The sequence below is a fragment of the Panthera onca genome, chromosome X, assembly GCF_046562875.1.
Source record: "Panthera onca isolate mPanOnc1 chromosome X, mPanOnc1 haplotype 2, whole genome shotgun sequence".
In the NCBI taxonomy this organism is placed as follows: Eukaryota; Metazoa; Chordata; class Mammalia; order Carnivora; family Felidae; genus Panthera; species Panthera onca.
In genome coordinates this window covers 119,202,456-119,215,032 of record NC_138357.1, presented here as the reverse complement: position 1 = coordinate 119,215,032, position 12,577 = coordinate 119,202,456, and the positions used below count along the sequence as shown (strand labels likewise).

Here is a 12,577-nt window from a genome sequence, read left to right as displayed (position 1 = left end):
CAGCTGTCCAAATATTAAAGCAAGCCACAATGGGATGCTGTGATTAAAAAAACCAAGTTATAGCAACTGTGTCCACAATGTTAAAGGAAAGCCACAGTTTAATAGAAATTTTTACTCACTTTGGAAATTTCATGGGCTTATTTCAACAATTGTCCCTAACACCCTTAAGAAGGAAAAAAAAACCCAAAAAACAAAAAACCATATTAAATAACTGAAACCTTTAAAAAATGAAGCAAGATTTGGGGCACCTGGCTGGCTCAGCCGGTAGAGCGTGCGACTCTTGATCTCAGGGTTGTAAGTTTGAGCCCCACATTGGGTGTAGAGATTGCTTAAAAATAAGGTCTTTAAAAAAGGAAAGCAAGACTGTTTTGCAGGTGGGCAAGTAAATTGGTAGAGCCTTTCTGGAAAGCTATTTGGTAGTATATATCAAGAGACTTAAAAATATTCATAGCCTCTGACCTAATAATCCCACTTCTGGGACTTTGTCCTAAGTAAATAATGACTGTTTCAGTCAAAAGTGATATAAAAAGACGTTTACCTCAGACACGATGTAAGCAACACCTATTCAATAAAAGGGAAGCAGTTACGTAAATTATTGTTGAGCTAGTTTAGTGGCTCCCAGCTGTGGATCATTTTACTCCTCAGGAGACCTTTGGCAATCCCTAAAAACAGTTTTAGTCGTCACATCTGGGGAGGCGATGCTACTGGTCTCTGGTTGGTGGAGGTCGCGGATGCTGCCGGACATCCTGCGATGCCCAGGACAGCCCCACCATAACAAAGAACCATCCAGCCCCAAATGTCAATAGGGCCCAGGTTGAGAAACCCCGATCTGTATGATCATATATCATGCAGCCTTGTTTGCAAAGAATTATGTGGGAACATGCTCAGATATCTTGGGTTTTTTTTTAAGCAGAAGAAAAAGCTAAATGTATACTATAATCCTAGTCATATTCGTATGTACATATATATGTATTAAAAGAGACTGCGAGAAAATGCACTGTTAGAGACTATTCTTCACCAAACGCAGATCAGCTCTCTGCCCACACAGCTGGACTACATTTCCCAGATGTCTTAGCAGTTAGGGGGATTGAGTTCTAGCCAATGAGGTCAGAAGTAACATCCACCGCTTCCAGGCCTTGCCCGTGAAACTCGCAACACGATCGCTTCGACATGCTTTCCCCTTCTCTCAGCTGGAACGTGATGTTGACACGAGGGTGCCTCCGGGAACCACGTTGAAGACGGAATTGCCTGCGCCTGGGTGCTTGAATGGCTTTGTGGAGCAGAAGCCCACCGGCCACTGCCACGCTGATAGCCTGGAACTGACTCGGACACTTGTGTGCACTAGAAACGAACTGCTGTTATGTTTGAGCCATTATGTATTTGGGGACTTATTTGTCATAGCCGTGGTCCTACCCTTATTAATAGATCGATATATTAATATATATATTTATCTCTGGGATTGGTGGGAGGTTAAGTTTTATTTTTATACCCTTTTGTGTTTTCCCAAACTTTGACAATGAGCCAGAATTACTTTTACAACCAGGAAGAAACGTATAGCTGTACCTCACTCGACACTAGAGATGGTCTCCTAAGAATTTGATTTTAAACTATAAATGACATTTCCAACTGCTTTCATACAAGTTGACCGTGATCTTACTGACCCTCCATGCCTCATCTAGGAGTACAAATTCATTATAAACTGTAAGGACACGGAGCGCCCTGGGGGCCCAATCTTTTGAGTGTCCGACTCTGGCTTCAGCTTAGGTCATGATCTCCTGGTTCGAGACTTCGAGCCCCACATCACACTCTGTGCTGACAGAGACTGCTTGGGATCCTCTCTCTCTCTCTCTCTCTCTCTCTCTCTCTCCCTCTCTCTCAAATAAGTAAATAAACCTTAAAAAAGAAATTTAAACTGTAAGGACACATTTTGTCTGCTCCAATTATTTTTTGGGTGGCGTTTCATCACGTGTGCCCCCCACTCCTTTCTGTGTCATAATTACTCATGAATCCGGTCTCTGCGACAAAAATCTTCTCATGGGCAGAATCTTGGCTTGATCTTTGATTCTTAAAATCTATCTGCTTCTCCCTTACTGGAGTTCGTTTACTGGCACAGCAGGCACAATTTCTATATTGTGTAGCCTTTTCTCCTGTTTCTCAGAAAGATGGCTCCTTTCTGAGATGGCTCCTGATGGCTCCTTTGAAAACGCAAACCAATGGGAAGTCCATGAACTGGTCTTCAACTTTACTGTCACTGTATGGACAAGACAAAACAAAACACTGGGCTCTGTTTTGCGGAACTAAATGAAAATCTTAGCAAACCTTCACATATTTGAATACGCCAACAAAAGCACAGCCGACACAAAGTGGAACGTGAAAGATTATGAACGAAAAAGCAACACCACTAATGCCCCCAGCTGCTCAAGTGGGGGCTCAGAAGATACTGTCAAAGTTTGATGGGAAAAGAAATAGAGCTTTGTGAGGGCACCTGGGTGGCTCAGTGGGTGAGCTGGCTCACCTGGGTGGCTCTTGATTTCAACTCAGGTCATGATCTCACAGTTTGTGGATTCGAACCCGGCGTTAAGCTCTGCACGGACAGTGTGGAGCCTGCTTGGTATTCTCCAGTCTTCCTCTCTCTCTGCCCCTCCCCTGTCTCTCTCCCTGTCTCTCAAAAATAAATAAACATTAAAAAAAATAGAGCTTTGGGACACCTGGGTGGCTCAGTCGGTTAAGTATCCGACTTCAGCTCAGGTCATGATCTTGTGGTCCATGAGTTTGAGTCCCGCGTCAGGCTGTGTACCGACAGCTCGAAGCCTGGAGCCTGGAGCCTGGAGCCTGCTTTGGATTCTGCATCTCCCTCTCTCTCTGCCCCTCCCCCACTCACACTCTGTCTCTCAAAAATGAGTAAATGTTAAAAAAAATTTTTTTAATTAGAGCTTTGAGAGGAGGGATAACGTAAGTGACATAAATTCTCATCTTTCACATCAAAGAGCCAGTAGATATTAGCTAAAGTTGGTAAAGAGAGAATTAAGCATATTACCAAGATTAGAGCCATTGCTACGACCCTATCATATCCGATGTCACTTATAAACATATATTTTTTTTTAATTTTTCTTTACTGTTTATTTTTGAGAGACAGAGTGCGAGTGGCGGAGTGGCAGAGAGAGAGGGGGACACAGAATCCAAAGCAGGCTCCAGGCTCTGAGCTGTTGGACAGAGCCTGACGCAGGACTCGAACTCAAGAACTGTGAGACCACGATCGGACGCTTAACCGGCTGAGCCACCCCGGGGGCCCCTATAAATAAACATTTCTGATACCCCCTTGGCTCTCCACCAATGAAATCCAAATTAAAGAATAGATCAATATAACTCCTCAATTATAATGTAAACGAGAAGTGAAAGTAGTTTCTAATGTGTAGTGTTTCTCTCGATGTGTAAATACTCAGGCATGATTACACCAGAAGATGCAACCAAGTCACCCAGTGAGCGACCGAGTTGTGGAACTGCCATGAATGGGGCTGCTGAGATGCTGAACGATCGATCGAGATGTGATTGAGATGTGCTGTACTGGGCACTCGAATATCAAGAGCCGCCTTGCCATCAGCGTCGTGACGTCCCAAATGGTGAAGGAGCGGATAAAGTTCCGAGCAAAGCAAAGTGCGGTCTTCCCTCAATTTATACAGTAATTGTATTCCTGGAAAAAAAAAAAATTCACATTGCTTACAACCATCCCCAAATATCTTGTGTTTATATGTAAGATGAACTTATTTTTTAGGTACCAGTAACTAGAGGCAGATTTTTCATCTACGTAAGTGTCCAGAAGACATTAAAAAATTGGTCAAGAAATGGGGACATGTCTTCATTGTGTGAGACTGTCCTGTGTACTGCTGGAGGCCGGTCACCCTGTCCTGGGCCCACTAAATGCCAACAGTGCCCCCTCCCCCTCCCGGTGACAACCCAGACTGCCCACACTGATACCCAAAAGGCCTTACATCCACAAGTCTGGATCGTGGAAGTGCTTCCAGAGAAATTCCAAAAAGAAGTAGTTGGAAGAGATTCCCTCTGGGAGTGAGGCTGGGCGACATTTTCATCAAGGCCACTGTTCTATTGAATTCTTTTCATATGTATGAGCTATGACAGCTACATGTATTTAAATAAGGGACCCTTGCCCATCGAGTGGTTAGTTCTATGCCTTCTGGGCTCCTGAGACCTTATTTCCAGACATACGCCATCTGTAAAATGGGTATAATCATAGTCCCCACCCCATACAGTTGTTGTAGGAAACTGGGTCTGGAGATGTGAGGTCATGTGACCCAGGTTGCACACCGAGCTCATGGCAAATCCAGATTTAGCTTCGAGCCCAGTGGTCTCCAAATCCAGGCTCTGTCTACTCCACCACGTTACCAGCCATAGAAAGTGTTTCTGGGTCATAAGATTGCTGTCTGGGCACAAGGAACAAATGTAAAAGCCTTGGCCAGGAGCCTGTCGTGGGGCATCTTTTAGAGTCAATCTCCAGTTGGGCTGTGGCTTAGAGAAGGACAAATGGCCACGTCCTGCCACGCGTGTGTGTCTCCTGGAGTGACAGGCTGAGTGGGAGGAGGACGCGGCTAAGAGAGAAAAGAGCCGCATCCCAGGGGGCTCAGGATCTGAAAGGGGGCTGAAAGCTCACCCCGCCCTGAAAACACAGCACATTTCTTGCTGTCTTTTTGCGAGAAAGCACGATCCGCAAGTGATTTTCCTTTGGTTTGTACTGAGCATTTCCATCCGTGAGTCGGGGTTATGTCCACCCCTGCTGCTCGTGTCTTCCACGGGACACTCTACTTCGGGACGGTGGCTGAGTTAGCCGCACACGTGAATCCAGACCAGAGTTCCCAGCGGGCCCTCAGGAACTCACAAGAAGACCGAAGAATATAGCTAATGGGACAGCGTGTCCTTTTTTTGCACATGAAAAAATTAAAACAGAACCCCGTGCAGAGCTCAACATTATTTAATTAGCCCTTAATTTTCACCAGCCAACGATTTCTCTTACGCCCCGCACACTTCCCACTTGCCTGGTAACAGTGAATCTGGTAGCCTCTTAGAAAAAATAGCGTCACTTTACTTTGCCCTAGAGTTTTCCTATCTCCCCTCCCAAGTGATACTTGAAACCGTGTCACAGAATCTCTGAGTTAAAGGGAATTTTATAACTCAGTCTGACGAATCCTCCACATTCAGGAAAATCCGTTGTGCCCGATCTGTGGCCATCTGCCTTTCAGGCATATTTGAATTCTCTCAGCCTCCTGGTTGTTCTATGGCTGACATTCTGTTATTTCTAAAGTTCTCCTTCAAGTAGGGAGCTCTGAAAAAGATGTAAACTCTCCAGGGGTGCGTGGGTGGCTCTGGCGATTAAGCCTCCGACTCTCTTGATTTCGGTCAGGTCATGACCTCACGGTTTGTGAGTTCGAGTCCTGCATCAGGCTCTGCACTGACAGCACAGAGCCTGCTTGGGATTCTCTCTCTCCCTCTCTCTCTCTCTCTCTGCCCTTCCCCTGCTCACACATGCGTGTGCACTCTCTCTCTCTCAAACTAAATAAATAAACTTAAACAAAAAGATGTAAGTCTCCAGCTGGTTAGGTTGAAACTCTTCCCTTGAGTTGGAAACACTCAAGTAATATGGATTTTGCTTGTTTGTTTTTATTGCGATAAAATACATATGACATAAAATTGACCACATTAAAGTGTAGAATTCAGTGGCATTTACTACATTCACAGCGGGGTGCAGACATCATCACTGTTCAGTTCTAAAACACTGTCACCAGCCCAAAGGAAAACCATCCTGTTAAGGTGTCGTTCTCCAATGCCCCTGCCCCATTCCTGTTTTTATAGCTGGATAATATTCCATTGTATGGATAGACTACAGTTTGCTTAGCCATTCACCCATGGGACATTTGAGTTGTTTCCACCTTTTGGCTAGTGTGAACTACACTTCTGTGAATAGCCAGTGTAAAAGTATCCGTTCTAGTCCTTGCTTTAAATTCTCTTGGATGTATACACACCTAGTGGAATGGCTGGGTCAGGTGGCAATTCGATGTTTAATGTTCTGAAGAACCGCCATAGTGTCTTCCCCATTGGCTGCGCCATTTGACATTCCCAACATCAGCGTCTGAGGGTTCCGATTTCTCCACGTCTTTGCCAATACTTATTTCCCATTTTTCAAAATTACAGCCATCCTGGGCACCTGGGTGGCTTAGTCGGTTAAGTACCCAACTCTTGGTTTCGGTTCAGGTCATGATCTCACAGTTCATGAGATCGAGCCCCACATGGGGCTCTGCGCTGAACAGTGCAGGGCCTGTTTGGGATTCCCTCTCTCTCTCTCTCTCTCAAAATAAATAAATAAGCTTAAAAAAAATTATAGCCACCCTTGGGGCGCCTGGGTGGCTCAGTCAGTTGAGCGTCCGACTTCGGCTCAGGTCATGATCTCACGGTCCGTGGGTTCGAGCCCCGCGTCGGGCTCTGTGCTGACAGCTCAGAGCCTGGAGCCTGTTTCGGATTCTGTGTCTCCCTCTCTCCCTGCCCCTCCCCCGTTCATGCTCTGTCTCTCTCTGTCTCAAAAATAAATAAACGTTAAAAAAAAAAAATTATAACCACCCTAGTGGGTGTGAAGGAATCTATTTTTCAAGACCTCCTTGACATGGCCTCCAAGCCCTGCCCAGGCCCACCCTAACCTCCCATTGCCTGCCCCCATTCTCCATGCTTCTGCCTTGCTGCCCTCACAGGCCCTCCCTCCCAATGCAGGGCCCTTGCACGTGCCCTTTCTGCTGCTTCTTTGCCTTGCTAGAATCCACACATTATTTGACTCAAAACCAGAGCATCATTTCCCCAGGGAAGCCGTCCCGGGCCTCTCCACTAAGTCGAATGCCCCAGTTGACAGTCTTACGGCACCATCCACCTCCCCTTTCTGGGACCTCCCACAGCTGCAATTTTACTTCGGATTCTGGAATATACAATGTATGTTTTTCTCCTCCATTGGGCCATAATCATCGTGGGAGCAAATTAAAATGTGCCGATGAATGAGTGAAAAACTTTCTGAGGACTCTTGTGAGACTTTGAACTTGTGGCTAACTAAAATCTGGACGGGTTTTGAACATAAAGTTTCTAAATCCATGTCCCGTCTCCTCCTTCCGAGGCCTCTGTTTCTACAATAGTCTTCTGTCTGTCCTGCATCATCCGTATTTCCCTTTCAAGTGGATCTTTCCCACTGGTTCACATACGTGTTACAGCTACTGCCTTATTTTCTTGCTCCTCTTCTTAGTAAAGCTTCTGGGAAGAGCATCCATACTGGCCCACACTTCCTCACCTCTCACTCTCTGAAGCCTGCTCCAATAAGCCTGCGTCCCCATCATTCTGTGGAAACCACTCTTGTCAAGGACACAAATGGTCACCGTGTGGCAGGATGGGACTCTTGCAGTGGATGCCTCCATTCTTCTGGAAACATGTTCTCATCTCAGCTTCTATGAAGCCACACATTGCTGGTTTTCCTTCTACTTCACCGGAGGCAACTTCTCAGTCTGCTTTGCTACTACTGAAAATTGTCTTGTCATGGCAATGTTTATTTCTCTTGTCAGTTTCAGGCCTGGATTGGATGCTCTGGGTGGGCAAGGACCTTCTTTACCTTCATCACCGCTATAACCTCCTTGCACAGAATGTATCAGATGCTCGTGTTTTTGTTAAATAAACGAATATCTCCTCCATTTGAGCTTATATAACTTTGAACCCAAGAGACTCGTTAAAATTCTTGTATAAAACGTATCACGACATCTTAACAGCATCAGCCTGAGTTTTGAGTCTTCTACCGAAAACACTAGCTACCCGTCCTACTTGCGGTGAACACGCCTTGTGAATTTTCATCCATCTTGTGGACAAAAATATTGACAATGACAATCTTTCTTCCTCCTGGTTGACCTCAACTTATTGACCAGCATGATTGTTTTCAGCCTGCTAGGTAATCCTTGATTGTGTTGACACCCAGCACACATTTCTGTATGTTGCCCACAAGGAAATGACAACTTGTGTTGTGGAAAAAGGCCACTGTCTGTTTACCACACACGGAGTCCTGGGTTGATTCAGCTGTTCAGCTGGGGCAGACACCTGTTAACAGGGTGATTTCCAAAATGCACCGCGAGCAAGGTCCATTTAAAACTCAGAAAGAGGAACAGATGTAACAATTATGCAACCCTTGCATATTTCAACGCCCAGCAACCGCCTCATGGAAAATGAGCCAGTTCTTGTACCATATTGAAACCAAGGTCAAGGAACACCTGAAGTGCTACTGTTTCTGTTGCTCTGACGAGGCCATATTATATGGCTCCAGGAGCCTCCTCTCCCCCTCTCCTGTGAATGGCTCTCCCTCTGCTTCAACCCTTCCCAAAGTCCACAGAGGATGTTGAGCATACCCCCGTTCTCCCACCTAGAAACCTTATCCAGGGAACCAATGAAGTTGGAGGGGTGTGTGTGAGGCAAGGGACCGCTGTACCTTAATATACACTATGCCTCATGATCATCTCTTTCTTTTAAAAATGCTCGGAGATCTTCCTTGTCACTCTACCATGCATTTGTAGATGCTACACATCACTGAATATTTTCCCCAACGGATTCCTGACATAGAGGTGGGCAGGGTGAGCATTATCAAAACGTTCATTAAGACTAGGAGTGGTGTGTGCCTCAGCCATGGTTGTAAGACTCCGGATGATTAGAATAGAACTTGTAGACTGGAGCCACATGATTCTTATCAATTTCCCTTCCCACCCACCAATATCAGCATCGGTTAGAAGTGTGCTGCAGAGGGGCACCTGGGTGGCTCAGTCAGTTAAGGGTCCCACTTCAGCTCAGGTCATGATCTCACAGTTTGTGAGCTCAAGCCCCACGTCAGGCTCTCTGCTGACAGCTCAGAGCCTGGAGCCTGCTTCAAATTCTGTGTCTCCCTCTCTCTGTGACCCTCCCCTGCTCACACTCTGTCTCTGTCTCTCTCTCAAGAATAAATAAACATTAAAAAAAATTATTAAAAAAAAAAAAAAAAGAAGTGTGCTGCAGTGACCAGGTGACATGGTGTTTTCTTTCGGGTAAGCGACCGAACTCCTTTGAACCTGTTTCCTTGCGCTTGAGAGGCAGAAAAGGCTACTACTGGCCCCGTGCTACCTTGTGAAATTTTGAGGAGGCTCAGAAGAGTATTTGGAAACACATGGTTTAAGGTAAAGCCCTGTCTCCAGGCTTACTATTTTTTTTAATTTTTTTTATTTTTAAAAATTTTTTTTAACGTTTTTATTTATTTTTGAGACAGGGAGAGACAGAGCATGAACAGGGGAGGGTCAGAGAGAGGGAGACACAGAATCTGAAACAGGCTCCAGGCTCTGAGCTGTCAGCACAGAGCCCGACGCGGGGCTTGAACTCACGGACCGCAAGATCATGACCTGAGCTGAAGTCGGCCGCTCAACCGACTGAGCCACCCAGGCGCCCCATCAGGCTTACTATTTTTGTTGTGATTGCCATGATCTGTCAAGTCAACGTCTCCTTCTCTCTCATTCCCTTTGGAGACTCATGCTTCAGTCCAGTTTCCTGGTGTATCTTGACATGATGCAGAGTCTGTGATCATATCTGCAACGCCCTAGCTAGAATCCTGGGACGTAAACTGTCAGGCCTGAAATCCTGGACTCACGTTAAAGGAGGAGTTCATTCCCAGCTTACCTGGAAACACACTAAGGACCAGCTAGACCCTTCTCCCTGTGTTCCTCTGTGTCCTCAGTCCCCTGCTGATGTTTGTTGAATGAATGAATGAATGAATGGATGGATGGATATAAAGAGCAGAGAGGCCTGGGATCAAACATCACCTTGAGCCCTTCTTAGGGCCTCAGTTTCCCACTCTGCAAACTGAAAATAATAGACCCCTCACAGGGTTGGGAGGAGGATTTAAATAATAGCTTTAATAATAATAATAAATAAGAGATAATAATAAATAGATAAATAATAGCTAATAATAGCTTCTCCTTCCTGCATTCAATTTACCCTCAGTGCCCCTTGCATAATGGTTATCTGCTTTACATTTTACTCTCTTTTCAATTTTTGTTCCTTGTTACAAGGCAGAAGCAAATGAGGAAGCCGATGGTTCTGCCTTCTCTCTGTCATCCGATCTGCCCCAAACCTTACTTCTATCCAATCTCTGTCCCTCTTTTGTCTAGTCAGGAATCAAAAAATATCCTTTGTACTTTGTGGGTCACAAATAAAAGCACAGCACACACAAGGATAAAATATTGGCAAATCAGCCCACCTACACAATGTCCTTTTTCTCACAAGGCAATCAAAAACCGTAATTCTGATTTGAAAAACTTGTGCTTTTCTGTTGATTTCTTAAAATGCAATTGAATTTGAGATAAAGAATCAAAATCCTTTAAGAGAATTACATCTCCAAGCAGGTCATATTTGGGGAGCAGTTTCCCAACATGTAAACTGAATAACGATTGCTTTAGAATAATCATAATTACATCCCCAAACGGGAATTTTTATCTTGGTTAATTTTTTTCTTTGTACTGTCAAATGACGGCTTCTAAAGCAATTATGAAACACTGCACTATTTTTCACCACTGAAAAGCATGCCCATTACCCTTCGCAGCTCCCTGTTTCCCTGCCATGCAGGCATTTGCAAACGGTGGTTTTGTGATTTAAAACTAATCAAGCAAACTGCCATCTAGGAAGCTCATTCGCCAAATGACCTTTGAGAGCGTCTATCTTTGTATCATGGCAAAGGGCTGGGACAACATCTGTAGGCGTGCCTCCATGGAGGTACGGTTAATCCTCCCTGGGTTTGGTTTCCACTTTCCTAAGGAGTTTTGTGTGGGTGGTGGGAGCAGATTGGCCATCAGAAAAAGCCAAGCTCCCTTTCCTTGGTGGAAGACGGGCCCCCTGCGCAGCAGCTGTGCGCGGGTGTCTTTGCATCCCCTGGGTATGACTTGGCGTCTTGGGTCTGTCCCACCGTTCCCTGGTGCCTGCCGCGTTGTGTCTTGCGTCTCCGATGGCCCCCTTGGACCTGGCTCCCTCCTTGGAGAATTATCACATCCTAGTCAGAAGGGCGGTGGTGATAGGGTGCTGATGGGTGGCACTCTGCCCCAGCAAAATACATGCAGCTGAGGGGTGTGACCCAGTGATTCAGCTAAGAACGGGCTTTGAGGTCAAGTGGACTGGGCTCGAATCCTGCCCTGGCTTCACCGAAGCTGCAGGGACGAGAATCTGTTCGAGCAGCCTTCCTCCTCTGCAGAACGGGACAGGAATCAGGCCTCCCTTATTTTTTTTAAGTAGGTTCAGCATGGGGCTTGAACTCAGACCCCAAGGTCAAGAGTGGTGTGCTCCACCAGCCGGGCCAGCCAGGCGCGCCCGGAATCGGGCCTCTCTTAGAAGAATTGTTTTGAGGACTCAAGGGGTGAATGCACTCAAAGAGCATAGTGCAAGGCCGTGCTTCCAGAAAGGGCTTCATAAACAGGAACTACAGCTACCACGTGGGGAGGGCGGCCCCGGGAGGACTGAGTGTGGCTGACCAGTACCTCGTCTTCACTCCTTATGCTTGGCTTCTTCAGAAAGCGTTGTTTATCGAGGCCCCTGGGTGGCTCAGTCGGTTGAGCGTCCAACTTCGGCTCAGGGCAGAATCTCGCGGTTGGTGAGTCACGGCCTGGAGCCTGCTTCCGATTCTGTGTCTCCCTCTCTCTCCCCCTCCCCCACTGGCACGCATGTGCGTGGGCTTTCTCTCTCAAAAATAAACTTTTTTTTAAAAAAAGAAAGGTACTGTTTATTGGGTCCTTTGAGTTTGTGCATGGCCCAAGAACACCTTCCAATTGGACAGCGACTTCCAAGCTTTTACTGTGTGTATAGTGGCTTTTGTCGAAGCCACTGGCTGCACAGACCCATTCTCCCACCCCCATCCTTGGGCAGACGCCTGGCAGTTGTCTCCCTTGCTGTTCCCACATCTTCCTTATGATCACGGACTGTTCTCAATCTGGCCTTTTCTGATTTCCTTTTCCTTCCTTATTCCTCCACCTCCTCAATATATATATATGTGTGTGTATGTGTATATATATATATATATATATATATATATATATATATATAATCATTTTTTTTTTTTGGCTTCCATTTCCTGCTCTGATTCCCACCAGCCCCAGGCTGACGACACACATCGTGTGGCAGTCTTCCTATCTGATGCCACTCTCCGTGCCGACCCAGCTGCAGAGAGAGCTGGGGCATCCTTCCCAGGCTCTTGCGAGAGCCAGAGCCAGAAGGTAGCATTTCCTTGAGTGGACTCTTCCCAGTCTTGCTTTCCAGGAGGGTGAGGCCGAGTAATGTCGTGTGCCCGTTGGTCCCTAGGAGCAGCGGAGCGCGCTCTCTGTGAACATCTCCTCTGAGGAGCCAGCGTGCAAAGCCCTGGCGGCCCGGCCACCAATTTCAAGGTCGTTCCCGTTACTGACTCCAGCACAGCGAGCGGACTGACTCCTCTGTGTGATGAGTTCATGAGTGCCTCGGAGTCTCCCTCTGCCACTGGCCTGCCGAACAGGGACTTCCC

At 46.3% G+C, this 12,577-nt stretch overlaps 1 long non-coding RNA gene across 1 annotated transcript in view; it reads right to left on the bottom strand.

Annotated features, from left to right (window-relative positions):
- Positions 1-2,227: 2,227 nt before the first annotated feature.
- The window catches only part of LOC145713676 (uncharacterized), a 35,877-nt gene continuing 25,527 nt past the window's right edge, over positions 2,228-12,577 (bottom strand). Inside the window, exon 4 of the long non-coding RNA XR_014136673.1 lies at positions 2,228-3,691. This is a non-coding gene — a long non-coding RNA (uncharacterized LOC145713676). The remainder of the gene's footprint in view (positions 3,692-12,577) is intronic.